Source organism: Scyliorhinus torazame, chromosome 4, assembly GCF_047496885.1.
Source record: "Scyliorhinus torazame isolate Kashiwa2021f chromosome 4, sScyTor2.1, whole genome shotgun sequence".
Taxonomy (NCBI): Eukaryota; Metazoa; Chordata; class Chondrichthyes; order Carcharhiniformes; family Scyliorhinidae; genus Scyliorhinus; species Scyliorhinus torazame.
The window spans coordinates 59,059,352-59,075,269 of record NC_092710.1 but is presented as its reverse complement, the minus strand read 5'-3'; the positions used below and the strand labels follow the sequence as shown (position 1 = coordinate 59,075,269).

The window sequence follows — 15,918 nt, the reverse complement described above, 5'->3', positions numbered from 1 at the left end:
TGAGGACAGGGATGTATTGTTACAGGTGGACAGACTGTGTTCTGATGAGGGCAGGGATGTATTGTTACAGGTGCACAGGCACTGTTCTGATGAGGGCAGGGATGTATTGTTACAGGTGGACAGTGTTCTGATGAGGACAGGGATGTATTGTTACAGGTGGACAGACAGTGTTCTGATGAGGGCAGGGATGTATTGTTACAGGTGCACAGGCACTGTTCTGATGAGGGCAGGGATGTATTGTTACAGGTGGACAGTGTTCTGATGAGGACAGGGATGTATTGTTACAGGTGCACAGGCACTGTTCTGATGAGGGCAGGGATGTATTGTTACAGGTGCACAGGCACTGTTCTGATGAGGGCAGGGATGTATTGTTACAGGTGGACAGTGTTCTGATGAGGACAGGGATGTATTGTTACAGGTGCACAGACAGTGTTCTGATGAGGATAGGGATGTATTGTTACAGGCGGACAGACAGTGTTCTGATGAGGACAGGGATGTTTTGTTACAGGTGGACAGACAGTGTTCTGATGAGGGCAGGGATGTATTGTTACAGGTGCACAGGCACTGTTCTGATGAGGGCAGGGATGTATTGTTACAGGTGGACAGTGTTCTGATGAGGACAGGGATGTTTTGTTACAGGTGGACAGACAGTGTTCTGATGAGGGCAGGGATGTATTGTTACAGGTGCACAGGCACTGTTCTGATGAGGGCAGGGATGTATTGTTACAGGTGGACAGACAGTGTTCTGATGAGGGCAGGGATGTATTGTTACAGGTGGACAGAGGGTTTTCTGATGAGGAGAGGGATGTTTTGTTACAGTTGGACAGACAGTGTTCTGATGAGGACAGGGATGTATTGTTACAGGTGGACAGACAGTGTTCTGATGAGGACAGGGATGTATTGTTACAGGAGCACAGACAGTGTTCTTATGAGGGCAGGGATGTATTGTTACAGGCGCACAGACTGTGTTCTGATGAGGACAGGGATGTATTGTTACAGGTGGACAGACAGTGTTCTGATGAGAACAGGGATGAATTGTTACAGGCGCACAGACTGTGTTCTGATGAGGACAGGGATGTATTGTTACAGGCGCACAGACTGTGTTCTGATGAGGGCAGGGATGTATTGTTACAGGCGCACAGACTGTGTTCTGATGAGGACAGGGATGTATTGTTACAGGTGGACAGACAGTGTTCTGATGAGGGCAGGGATGTATTGTTACAGGTGGACAGTGTTCTGATGAGGACAGGGATGAATTGTTACAGGTGGACAGACAGTGTTCTGATGAGGGCAGGGATGTATTGTTACAGGTGCACAGACAGTGTTCTGATGAGGACAGGGATGTATTGTTACAGGTGGACAGACAGTGTTCTGATGAGGGCAGGGATGTATTGTTACAGGTGGACAGACAGTGTTCTGATGAGGGCAGGGATGTATTGTTACAGGTGCACAGACAGTGTTCTGATGAGGACAGGGATGTATTGTTACAGGTGGACAGACAGTGTTCTGATGAGGGCAGGGATGTATTGTTACAGGTGGACAGACCGTGTTCTGATGAGGACAGGGATGAATTGTTACAGGTGGACAGACAGTGTTCTGATGAGGATAGGGATGTATTGTTACAGGTGCACAGACAGTGTTCTGATGAGGGCAGGGATGAATTGTTACAGGTGGACAGTGTTCTGATGAGGACAGGGATGTATTGTTACAGGTGGACAGACAGTGTTCTGATGAGGGCAGGAATGTATTGTTACAGGTGGACAGTGTTCTGATGAGGACAGGGATGTATTATTACAGGTGCACAGACAGTGTTCTGATGAGGACAGGGATGTATTGTTACAGGTGGACAGACCGTGTTCTGATGAGGGCAGGAATGTATTGTTACAGGTGGACAGTGTTCTGATGAGGACAGGGATGTATTGTTACAGGTGGACAGACCGGGTTCTGATGAGGGCAGGGGTGTATTGTTACAGGTGGACAGACAGTGTTCTGATGAGGGCAGGGATGTATTGTTACAGGTGGACAGACAGTGTTCTGATGAGGACAGGGATGTATTGTTACAGGTGGACAGACCGTGTTCTGATGAGGGCAGGGATGTATTGTTACAGGTGGACAGACAGTGTTCTGATGAGGGCAGGGATGTATTGTTACAAGTGCACAGGCAGTGTTCTGATGAGGACAGTGATGTATTGTTACAGGTGGACAGACAATGTTCTGATGAGGGCAGGGATGTATTGTTACAGGTGGACAGACCGTGTTCTGATGAGGGCAGGGATGTATTGTTACAGGTGGACAACCCAGTGTTCTGATGAGGACAGGGATGTATTGTTACAGGTGCACAGGCAGTGTTCTGATGAGGACAGGGATGTATTGTTTCAGGTGGACAGACCGTGTTCTGATGAGGACAGGGATGTATTGTTACAGGTAGACAGACAGTGTTCTGATGAGGACAGGGATGTATTGTTACAGGTGGACAGACCGTGTTCTGATGAGGACAGGGATGTATTGTTTCAGGTGGACAGACCGTGTTCTGATGAGGGCAGGGATGTATTGTTACAGGTGGACAGACCGTGTTCTGATGAGGGCAGGGATGTATTGTTACAGGTGGACATACAGTGTTCTGATGAGGACAGGGATGTATTGTTACAGGTGGACAGACAGTGTTCTGATGAGGACAGGGATGTATTGTTACAGGTGGACAGACCGTGTTCTGATGAGGGCAGGGATGTATTGTTTCAGGTGGACAGACCGTGTTCTGATGAGGACAGGGATGTATTGTTACAGGTGGACAGACAGTGTTCTGATGAGGACAGGGATGTATTGTTACAGGTGGACAGACAGTGTTCTGATGAGGGCAGGGATGTATTGTTTCAGGTGGACATACAGTGTTCTGATGAGGACAGGGATGTACTGTTACAGGTGGACAGACAGTGTTCTGATGAGGACAGGGATGTATTGTCACAGGTGGACAGTGTTCTGATGAGAGCAGTGATGTATTGTTACAGGTGGACAGACCGTGTTCTGATAAGGACAGGGATGTATTGTTACAGGTGGACAGACAGTGTTCTGATGAGGACAGGGATGTATTGTTACAGGTGGACAGACAGTGTTCTGATGAAGACAGGGATGTATTGTTACAGGTGGACAGACCGTGTTCTGATGAGGACAGGGATGTATTGTTACAGGTGCACAGACAGTGTTCTGATGAGGGCAGGGATGTATTGTTTCAGGTAGACAGACAGTGTTCTGATGAGGACAGGGATGTATTGTTCCAGGTGGACAGACAGTGTTCTGATGAGGGCAGGGATGTATTGTTACAGGAGCACAGTCAGTGTTCTGATGAGGACAGGGATGAATTGTTACAGGTGCACAGATAGTGTTCTGATGAGGACAGGGCTGTATTATTACAGGTGCACAGACAGTGTTCTGATGAGGACAGGGATGAATTGTTACAGGTGCACAGATAGTGTTCTGATGAGGGCAGGGATGTATTGTTACATGTGGACAGATAGTGTTCTGATGAGGACAGTGATGTATTGTTACAGGTGGACAGACAGTGTTCTGATGAGGGCAGGGATGTATTGTTACAGGTGCACAGACAGTGTTCTGATGAGGACAATGATGTATTGTTACAGGTGGACAGACAGTGTTCTGATGAGGACAGGGATGTATTGTTACAGGTGGACAGATAGTGTTCTGATGAGGGCAGGGATGTATTGTTACAGGTGGACAGACAGTGTTCTGATGAGGGCAGGGATGAATTGTTACAGGTGGACAGACAGTGTTCTGATGAGGACATGGATGAATTGTTACAGGTGCACAGATAGTGTTCTGATGAGGACAGGGATGTATTGTTACAGGTGGACAGACAGTGTTCTGATGAGGACAGGGATGAATTGTTACAGGTGCACAGATAGTGTTCTGATGAGGACAGGGATGTATTGTTACAGGTGCACAGACAGGGTTCTGATGAGGACAGTGATGTATTGTTACAGGTGGACAGACAGTGTTCTGATGAGGACAGGGATGTATTGTTACAGGTGGACAGATAGTGTTCTGATGAGGACAGGGATGTATTGATACAGGTGGACAGATAGTGTTCTGATGAGGGCAGGGATGTATTGTTACAGGTGGACAGACAGTGTTCTGATGAGGGCAGGGATGAATTGTTACAGGTGGACAGACAGTGTTCTGATGAGGACAGGGATGAATTGTTACAGGTGCACAGATAGTGTTCTGATGAGGACAGGGATGTATTGTTACAGGTGGACAGACAGTGTTCTGATGAGGACAGGGATGAATTGTTACAGGTGCACAGATAGTGTTCTGATGAGGGCAGGGATGTATTGTTACAGGTGGACAGACAGTTTTCTGATGAGGGCAGGGATGTATTGTTACAGGTGGACAGATAGTGTTCTGATGAGGACAGGGATGTATTGTTACAGGTGGACAGACAGTGTTCTGATGAGGACAGTGATGTATTGTTACAGGTGGACAGACAGTGTTCTGATGAAGACAGGGATGTATTGTTACAGGTGGACAGACAGTGTTCTGATGAGGACAGGGATGTATTGTTACAGGTGGACAGACAGTGTTCTGATGAGGACAGGGACGTATTGTTACAGGCGCACAGACAGTGTTCTGATGAGGGCAGGGATGTATTGTTCCAGGTGCACAGGCAGTGTTCTGATGAGGACAGTGATGTATTGTTACAGGTGGACAACCCAGTGTTCTGATGAGGACAGGGATGTATTGTTACAGGTGGACAGTGTTCTGATGAGGGCAGGGATGTATTGTTTCAGGTGGACATACAGTGTTCTGATGAGGACAGGGACGTATTGTTACAGGCGCACAGACAGGTTCTGATGAGGACAGGGACGTATTGTTACAGGCGCACAGACAGTGTTCTGATGAGGACAGGGATGTATTGTTACAGGTGGACAGTGTTCTGATGAGGGCAGGGATGTATTGTTCCAGGTGGACAGAGGGTTTTCTGATGAGGAGAGGGATGTTTTGTTACAGGTGGACAGACAGTGTTCTGATGAGGACAGGGATGTATTGTTACAGGTGTACAGTGTTTTGATGAGGGCAGGGATGTATTGTTCCAGGTGGACAGAGGGTTTTCTGATGAGGAGAGGGATGTAGTGTTACAGGTGGACAGACAGTGTTCTGATGAGGACAGGGATGTATTGTTACAGGCGCACAGACAGTGTTCTGATGAGGGCAGGGATGTATTGTTACAGGTGGACAGTGTTCTGATGAGGGCAGGGATGTATTGTTACAGGCGCACAGACAGTGTTCTGATGAGGACAGGGATGTATTGTTACAGGTGGACAGACAGTGTTCTGATGAGGACAGGGATGTATTGTTACAGGTGGACAGACCGTGTTCTGATGAGGACAGGGATGTATTGTTAAGGTGGACAGAGTGTTTTCTGATGAGGACAGGGATGTTTTGTTACAGGTGGACAGACAGTGTTCTGATGAGGACAGGGATGTATTGTTACAGGTGCACAGGCACTGTTCTGATGAGGGCAGGGATGTATTGTTACAGGTGGACAGTGTTCTGATGAGGACAGGGATGTATTGTTACAGGTGGACAGACAGTTTTCTGATGAGGGCAGGGATGTATTGTTACAGGTGGACAGACAGTGTTCTGATGAGCACAGGGATGTATTGTTACAGGTGGACAGACAGTGTTCTGATGAGGACAGGGATGTATTGTTACAGGTGGACAGACAGTGTTCTGATGAGGACAGGGACGTATTGTTACAGGCGCACAGACAGTGTTCTGATGAGGGCAGGGATGTATTGTTACAGGTGCACAGGCAGTGTTCTGATGAGGACAGTGATGTATTGTTACAGGTGGACAACCCAGTATTCTGATGAGGACAGGGATGTATTGTTACAGGTGGACAGTGTTCTGATGAGGGCAGGGATGTATTGTTTCAGGTGGACATACAGTGTTCTGATGAGGACAGGGACGTATTGTTACAGGCGCACAGACAGGGTTCTGATGAGGACAGGGACGTATTGTTACAGGCGCACAGACAGTGTTCTGATGAGGACAGGGATGTATTGTTACAGGTGGACAGTGTTCTGATGAGGGCAGGGATGTATTGTTCCAGGTGGACAGAGGGTTTTCTGATGAGGAGAGGGATGTAGTGTTACAGGTGGACAGACAGTGTTCTGATGAGGGCAGGGATGTATTGTTACAGGTGGACAGTGTTCTGATGAGGGCAGGGATGTATTGTTACAGGCGCACAGACAGTGTTCTGATGAGGACAGGGATGTATTGTTACAGGTGGACAGACAGTGTTCTGATGAGGACAGGGATGTATTGTTACAGGTGGACAGACCGTGTTCTGATGAGGACAGGGATGTATTGTTAAGGTGGACAGAGTGTATTCTGATGAGGACAGGGATGTTTTGTTACAGGTGGACAGACAGTGTTCTGATGAGGACAGGGATGTATTGTTACAGGTGCACAGGCACTGTTCTGATGAGGGCCGGGATGTATTGTTACAGGTGGACAGTGTTCTGATGAGGACAGGGATGTATTGTTACAGGTGGACAGACTGTGTTCTGATGAGGGCAGGGATGTATTGTTACAGGTGCACAGGCACTGTTCTGATGAGGGCAGGGATGTATTGTTACAGGTGGACAGTGTTCTGATGAGGACAGGGATGTATTGTTACAGGTGGACAGACAGTTTTCTGATGAGGGCAGGGATGTATTGTTACAGGTGCACAGGCACTGTTCTGATGAGGGCAGGGATGTATTGTTACAGGTGGACAGTGTTCTGATGAGGACAGGGATGTATTGTTACAGGTGCACAGGCACTGTTCTGATGAGGGCAGGGATGTATTGTTACAGGTGCACAGGCACTGTTCTGATGAGGGCAGGGATGTATTGTTACAGGTGGACAGTGTTCTGATGAGGACAGGGATGTATTGTTACAGGTGCACAGACAGTGTTCTGATGAGGATAGGGATGTATTGTTACAGGCGGACAGACAGTGTTCTGATGAGGACAGGGATGTTTTGTTACAGGTGGACAGACAGTGTTCTGATGAGGGCAGGGATGTATTGTTACAGGTGCACAGGCACTGTTCTGATGAGGGCAGGGATGTATTGTTACAGGTGGACAGTGTTCTGATGAGGACAGGGATGTTTTGTTACAGGTGGACAGACAGTGTTCTGATGAGGGCAGGGATGTATTGTTACAGGTGCACAGGCACTGTTCTGATGAGGGCAGGGATGTATTGTTACAGGTGGACAGACAGTGTTCTGATGAGGGCAGGGATGTATTGTTACAGGTGGACAGAGGGTTTTCTGATGAGGAGAGGGATGTTTTGTTACAGTTGGACAGACAGTGTTCTGATGAGGACAGGGATGTATTGTTACAGGTGGACAGACAGTGTTCTGATGAGGACAGGGATGTATTGTTACAGGAGCACAGACAGTGTTCTTATGAGGGCAGGGATGTATTGTTACAGGCGCACAGACTGTGTTCTGATGAGGACAGGGATGTATTGTTACAGGTGGACAGACAGTGTTCTGATGAGAACAGGGATGAATTGTTACAGGCGCACAGACTGTGTTCTGATGAGGACAGGGATGTATTTTTACAGGCGCACAGACTGTGTTCTGATGAGGGCAGGGATGTATTGTTACAGGCGCACAGACTGTGTTCTGATGAGGACAGGGATGTATTGTTACAGGTGGACAGACAGTGTTCTGATGAGGGCAGGGATGTATTGTTACAGGTGGACAGTGTTCTGATGAGGACAGGGATGAATTGTTACAGGTGGACAGACAGTGTTCTGATGAGGGCAGGGATGTATTGTTACAGGTGCACAGACAGTGTTCTGATGAGGACAGGGATGTATTGTTACAGGTGGACAGACAGTGTTCTGATGAGGGCAGGGATGTATTGTTACAGGTGGACAGACAGTGTTCTGATGAGGGCAGGGATGTATTGTTACAGGTGCACAGACAGTGTTCTGATGAGGACAGGGATGTATTGTTACAGGTGGACAGACAGTGTTCTGATGAGGGCAGGGATGTATTGTTACAGGTGGACAGACCGTGTTCTGATGAGGACAGGGATGAATTGTTACAGGTGGACAGACAGTGTTCTGATGAGGATAGGGATGTATTGTTACAGGTGCACAGACAGTGTTCTGATGAGGGCAGGGATGAATTGTTACAGGTGGACAGTGTTCTGATGAGGACAGGGATGTATTGTTACAGGTGGACAGACAGTGTTCTGATGAGGGCAGGAATGTATTGTTACAGGTGGACAGTGTTCTGATGAGGACAGGGATGTATTATTACAGGTGCACAGACAGTGTTCTGATGAGGACAGGGATGTATTGTTACAGGTGGACAGACCGTGTTCTGATGAGGGCAGGAATGTATTGTTACAGGTGGACAGTGTTCTGATGAGGACAGGGATGTATTGTTACAGGTGGACAGACCGGGTTCTGATGAGGGCAGGGATGTATTGTTACAGGTGGACAGACAGTGTTCTGATGAGGGCAGGGATGTATTGTTACAGGTGGACAGACAGTGTTCTGATGAGGACAGGGATGTATTGTTACAGGTGGACAGACCGTGTTCTGATGAGGGCAGGGATGTATTGTTACAGGTGGACAGACAGTGTTCTGATGAGGGCAGGGATGTATTGTTACAAGTGCACAGGCAGTGTTCTGATGAGGACAGTGATGTATTGTTACAGGTGGACAGACAATGTTCTGATGAGGGCAGGGATGTATTGTTACAGGTGGACAGACCGTGTTCTGATGAGGACAGGGATGTATTGTTACAGGTAGACAGACAGTGTTCTGATGAGGACAGGGATGTATTGTTACAGGTGCACAGGCAGTGTTCTGATGAGGACAGGGATGTATTGTTTCAGGTGGACAGACCGTGTTCTGATGAGGACAGGGATGTATTGTTACAGGTAGACAGACAGTGTTCTGATGAGGACAGGGATGTATTGTTACAGGTAGACAGACAGTGTTCTGATGAGGACAGGGATGTATTGTTACAGGTGGACAGACCGTGTTCTGATGAGGACAGGGATGTATTGTTTCAGGTGGACAGACCGTGTTCTGATGAGGGCAGGGATGTATTGTTACAGGTGGACAGACCGTGTTCTGATGAGGGCAGGGATGTATTGTTACAGGTGGACATACAGTGTTCTGATGAGGACAGGGATGTATTGTTACAGGTGGACAGACAGTGTTCTGATGAGGACAGGGATGTATTGTTACAGGTGGACAGACCGTGTTCTGATGAGGGCAGGGATGTATTGTTTCAGGTGGACAGACCGTGTTCTGATGAGGACAGGGATGTATTGTTACAGGTGGACAGACAGTGTTCTGATGAGGACAGGGATGTATTGTTACAGGTGGACAGACAGTGTTCTGATGAGGGCAGGGATGTATTGTTTCAGGTGGACATACAGTGTTCTGATGAGGACAGGGATGTACTGTTACAGGTGGACAGACAGTGTTCTGATGAGGACAGGGCTGTATTGTCACAGGTGGACAGTGTTCTGATGAGAGCAGTGATGTATTGTTACAGGTGGACAGACCGTGTTCTGATAAGGACAGGGATGTATTGTTACAGGTGGACAGACAGTGTTCTGATGAGGACAGGGATGTATTGTTACAGGTGGACAGACAGTGTTCTGATGAAGACAGGGATGTATTGTTACAGGTGGACAGACCGTGTTCTGATGAGGACAGGGATGTATTGTTACAGGTGCACAGACAGTGTTCTGATGAGGGCAGGGATGTATTGTTTCAGGTAGACAGACAGTGTTCTGATGAGGACAGGGATGTATTGTTCCAGGTGGACAGACAGTGTTCTGATGAGGGCAGGGATGTATTGTTACAGGAGCACAGTCAGTGTTCTGATGAGGACAGGGATGAATTGTTACAGGTGCACAGATAGTGTTCTGATGAGGACAGGGCTGTATTATTACAGGTGCACAGACAGTGTTCTGATGAGGACAGGGATGAATTGTTACAGGTGCACAGATAGTGTTCTGATGAGGGCAGGGATGTATTGTTACAGGTGGACAGATAGTGTTCTGATGAGGACAGTGATGTATTGTTACAGGTGGACAGACAGTGTTCTGATGAGGGCAGGGATGTATTGTTACAGGTGCACAGACAGTGTTCTGATGAGGACAATGATGTATTGTTACAGGTGGACAGACAGTGTTCTGATGAGGACAGGGATGTATTGTTACAGGTGGACAGATAGTGTTCTGATGAGGGCAGGGATGTATTGTTACAGGTGGACAGACAGTGTTCTGATGAGGGCAGGGATGAATTGTTACAGGTGGACAGACAGTGTTCTGATGAGGACATGGATGAATTGTTACAGGTGCACAGATAGTGTTCTGATGAGGACAGGGATGTATTGTTACAGGTGGACAGACAGTGTTCTGATGAGGACAGGGATGAATTGTTACAGGTGCACAGATAGTGTTCTGATGAGGACAGGGATGTATTGTTACAGGTGCACAGACAGGGTTCTGATGAGGACAGTGATGTATTGTTACAGGTGGACAGACAGTGTTCTGATGAGGACAGGGATGTATTGTTACAGGTGGACAGATAGTGTTCTGATGAGGACAGGGATGTATTGATACAGGTGGGCAGATAGTGTTCTGATGAGGGCAGGGATGTATTGTTACAGGTGGACAGACAGTGTTCTGATGAGGGCAGGGATGAATTGTTACAGGTGGACAGACAGTGTTCTGATGAGGACAGGGATGAATTGTTACAGGTGCACAGATAGTGTTCTGATGAGGACAGGGATGTATTGTTACAGGTGGACAGACAGTGTTCTGATGAGGACAGGGATGAATTGTTACAGGTGCACAGATAGTGTTCTGATGAGGGCAGGGATGTATTGTTACAGGTGGACAGACAGTTTTCTGATGAGGGCAGGGATGTATTGTTACAGGTGGACAGATAGTGTTCTGATGAGGACAGGGATGTATTGTTACAGGTGGACAGACAGTGTTCTGATGAGGACAGTGATGTATTGTTACAGGTGGACAGACAGTGTTCTGATGAGGACAGGGATGTATTGTTACAGGTGGACAGACAGTGTTCTGATGAGGACAGGGATGTATTGTTACAGGTGGACAGACAGTGTTCTGATGAGGACAGGGACGTATTGTTACAGGCGCACAGACAGTGTTCTGATGAGGGCAGGGATGTATTGTTCCAGGTGCACAGGCAGTGTTCTGATGAGGACAGTGATGTATTGTTACAGGTGGACAACCCAGTGTTCTGATGAGGACAGGGATGTATTGTTACAGGTGGACAGTGTTCTGATGAGGGCAGGGATGTATTGTTTCAGGTGGACATACAGTGTTCTGATGAGGACAGGGACGTATTGTTACAGGCGCACAGACAGGTTCTGATGAGGACAGGGACGTATTGTTACAGGCGCACAGACAGTGTTCTGATGAGGACAGGGATGTATTGTTACAGGTGGACAGTGTTCTGATGAGGGCAGGGATGTATTGTTACAGGTGTACAGTGTTTTGATGAGGGCAGGGATGTATTGTTCCAGGTGGACAGAGGGTTTTCTGATGAGGAGAGGGATGTAGTGTTACAGGTGGACAGACAGTGTTCTGATGAGGACAGGGATGTATTGTTACAGGCGCACAGACAGTGTTCTGATGAGGGCAGGGATGTATTGTTACAGGTGCACAGACAGTGTTCTGATGAGGACAGGGATGTATTGTTACAGGTGGACAGACAGTGTTCTGATGAGGGCAGGGATGTATTGTTACAGGTGGACAGACAGTGTTCTGATGAGGGCAGGGATGTATTGTTACAGGTGCACAGACAGTGTTCTGATGAGGACAGGGATGTATTGTTACAAGTGCACAGACCGTGTTCTGATGAGGACAGGGATGAATTGTTACAGGTGGACAGACAGTGTTCTGATGAGGATAGGGATGTATTGTTACAGGTGCACAGACAGTGTTCTGATGAGGGCAGGGATGAATTGTTACAGGTGGACAGTGTTCTGATGAGGACAGGGATGTATTGTTACAGGTGGACAGACAGTGTTCTGATGAGGGCAGGAATGTATTGTTACAGGTGGACAGTGTTCTGATGAGGACAGGGATGTATTATTACAGGTGCACAGACAGTGTTCTGATGAGGACAGGGATGTATTGTTACAGGTGGACAGACCGTGTTCTGATGAGGGCAGGAATGTATTGTTACAGGTGGACAGTGTTCTGATGAGGACAGGGATGTATTGTTACAGGTGGACAGACCGGGTTCTGATGAGGGCAGGGATGTATTGTTACAGGTGGACAGACAGTGTTCTGATGAGGGCAGGGATGTATTGTTACAGGTGGACAGACAGTGTTCTGATGAGGACAGGGATGTATTGTTACAGGTGGACAGACCGTGTTCTGATGAGGGCAGGGATGTATTGTTACAGGTGGACAGACCGTGTTCTGATGAGGGCAGGGATGTATTGTTACAGGTGGACAGACAGTGTTCTGATGAGGGCAGGGATGTATTGTTACAAGTGCACAGGCAGTGTTCTGATGAGGACAGTGATGTATTGTTACAGGTGGACAGACCGTGTTCTGATGAGGGCAGGGATGTATTGTTACAGGTGGACAACCCAGTGTTCTGATGAGGACAGGGATGTATTGTTACAGGTGCACAGGCAGTTTTCTGATGAGGACAGGGATGTATTGTTTCAGGTGGACAGACCGTGTTCTGATGAGGACAGGGATGTATTGTTACAGGTAGACAGACAGTGTTCTGATGAGGACAGGGATGTATTGTTACAGGTGGACAGACCGTGTTCTGATGAGGACAGGGATGTATTGTTTCAGGTGGACAGACCGTGTTCTGATGAGGGCAGGGATGTATTGTTACAGGTGGACAGACCGTGTTCTGATGAGGGCAGGGATGTATTGTTACAGGTGGACATACAGTGTTCTGATGAGGACAGGGATGTATTGTTACAGGTGGACAGACAGTGTTCTGATGAGGACAGGGATGTATTGTTACAGGTGGACAGACCGTGTTCTGATGAGGGCAGGGATGTATTGTTTCAGGTGGACAGACCGTGTTCTGATGAGGACAGGGATGTATTGTTACAGGTGGACAGACAGTGTTCTGATGAGGACAGGGATGTATTGTTACAGGTGGACAGACAGTGTTCTGATGAGGGCAGGGATGTATTGTTTCAGGTGGACATACAGTGTTCTGATGAGGACAGGGATGTACTGTTACAGGTGGACAGACAGTGTTCTGATGAGGACAGGGATGTATTGTCACAGGTGGACAGTGTTCTGATGAGAGCAGTGATGTATTGTTACAGGTGGACAGACCGTGTTCTGATAAGGACAGGGATGTATTGTTACAGGTGGACAGACAGTGTTCTGATGAGGACAGGGATGTATTGTTACAGGTGGACAGACAGTGTTCTGATGAAGACAGGGATGTATTGTTACAGGTGGACAGACCGTGTTCTGATGAGGACAGGGATGTATTGTTACAGGTGCACAGACAGTGTTCTGATGAGGGCAGGGATGTATTGTTTCAGGTAGACAGACAGTGTTCTGATGAGGACAGGGATGTATTGTTCCAGGTGGACAGACAGTGTTCTGATGAGGGCAGGGATGTATTGTTACAGGAGCACAGTCAGTGTTCTGATGAGGACAGGGATGAATTGTTACAGGTGCACAGATAGTGTTCTGATGAGGACAGGGCTGTATTATTACAGGTGCACAGACAGTGTTCTGATGAGGACAGGGATGAATTGTTACAGGTGCACAGATAGTGTTCTGATGAGGGCAGGGATGTATTGTTACAGGTGGACAGATAGTGTTCTGATGAGGACAGTGATGTATTGTTACAGGTGGACAGACAGTGTTCTGATGAGGGCAGGGATGTATTGTTACAGGTGCACAGACAGTGTTCTGATGAGGACAATGATGTATTGTTACAGGTGGACAGACAGTGTTCTGATGAGGACAGGGATGTATTGTTACAGGTGGACAGATAGTGTTCTGATGAGGGCAGGGATGTATTGTTACAGGTGGACAGACAGTGTTCTGATGAGGGCAGGGATGAATTGTTACAGGTGGACAGACAGTGTTCTGATGAGGACATGGATGAATTGTTACAGGTGCACAGATAGTGTTCTGATGAGGACAGGGATGTATTGTTACAGGTGGACAGACAGTGTTCTGATGAGGACAGGGATGAATTGTTACAGGTGCACAGATAGTGTTCTGATGAGGACAGGGATGTATTGTTACAGGTGCACAGACAGGGTTCTGATGAGGACAGTGATGTATTGTTACAGGTGGACAGACAGTGTTCTGATGAGGACAGGGATGTATTGTTACAGGTGGACAGATAGTGTTCTGATGAGGACAGGGATGTATTGATACAGGTGGGCAGATAGTGTTCTGATGAGGGCAGGGATGTATTGTTACAGGTGGACAGACAGTGTTCTGATGAGGGCAGGGATGAATTGTTACAGGTGGACAGACAGTGTTCTGATGAGGACAGGGATGAATTGTTACAGGTGCACAGATAGTGTTCTGATGAGGACAGGGATGTATTGTTACAGGTAGACAGACAGTGTTCTGATGAGGACAGGGATGAATTGTTACAGGTGCACAGATAGTGTTCTGATGAGGGCAGGGATGTATTGTTACAGGTGGACAGACAGTTTTCTGATGAGGGCAGGGATGTATTGTTACAGGTGGACAGATAGTGTTCTGATGAGGACAGGGATGTATTGTTACAGGTGGACAGACAGTGTTCTGATGAGGACAGTGATGTATTGTTACAGGTGGACAGACAGTGTTCTGATGAGGACAGGGATGTATTGTTACAGGTGGACAGACAGTGTTCTGATGAGGACAGGGATGTATTGTTACAGGTGGACAGACAGTGTTCTGATGAGGACAGGGACGTATTGTTACAGGCGCACAGACAGTGTTCTGATGAGGGCAGGGATGTATTGTTCCAGGTGCACAGGCAGTGTTCTGATGAGGACAGTGATGTATTGTTACAGGTGGACAACCCAGTGTTCTGATGAGGACAGGGATGTATTGTTACAGGTGGACAGTGTTCTGATGAGGGCAGGGATGTATTGTTTCAGGTGGACATACAGTGTTCTGATGAGGACAGGGACGTATTGTTACAGGCGCACAGACAGGTTCTGATGAGGACAGGGACGTATTGTTACAGGCGCACAGACAGTGTTCTGATGAGGACAGGGATGTATTGTTACAGGTGGACAGTGTTCTGATGAGGGCAGGGATGTATTGTTCCAGGTGGACAGAGGGTTTTCTGATGAGGAGAGGGATGTTTTGTTACAGGTGGACAGACAGTGTTCTGATGAGGACAGGGATGTATTGTTACAGGTGTACAGTGTTTTGATGAGGGCAGGGATGTATTGTTCCAGGTGGACAGAGGGTTTTCTGATGAGGAGAGGGATGTAGTGTTACATGTGGACAGACAGTGTTCTGATGAGGACAGGGATGTATTGTTACAGGCGCACAGACAGTGTTCTGATGAGGGCAGGGATGTATTGTTACAGGTGGACAGTGTTCTGATGAGGGCAGGGATGTATTGTTACAGGCGCACAGACAGTGTTCTGATGAGGACAGGGATGTATTGTTACAGGTGGACAGACAGTGTTCTGATGAGGACAGGGATGTATTGTTACAGGTGGACAGACCGTGTTCTGACGAGGACAGGGATGTATTGTTAAGGTGGACAGAGTGTTTTCTGATGAGGACAGGGATGTTTTGTTACAGGTGGACAGACAGTGTTCTGATGAGGACAGGGATGTATTGTTACAGGTGCACAGGCACTGTTCTGATGAGG

The 15,918-nt window shown here is 47.5% G+C and overlaps 1 long non-coding RNA gene across 1 annotated transcript; it reads left to right on the top strand.

Annotated features, from left to right (window-relative positions):
- The first annotated feature begins 6,215 nt into the window (after nucleotides 1-6,215).
- Nucleotides 6,216-7,356, top strand: LOC140411598 (uncharacterized). Its single transcript, XR_011940890.1, has 3 exons — nucleotides 6,216-6,699; nucleotides 6,745-6,961; nucleotides 7,097-7,356. It is a non-coding gene; the product is annotated as an uncharacterized lncRNA (long non-coding RNA).
- The last annotated feature ends 8,562 nt before the right edge of the window (nucleotides 7,357-15,918 follow it).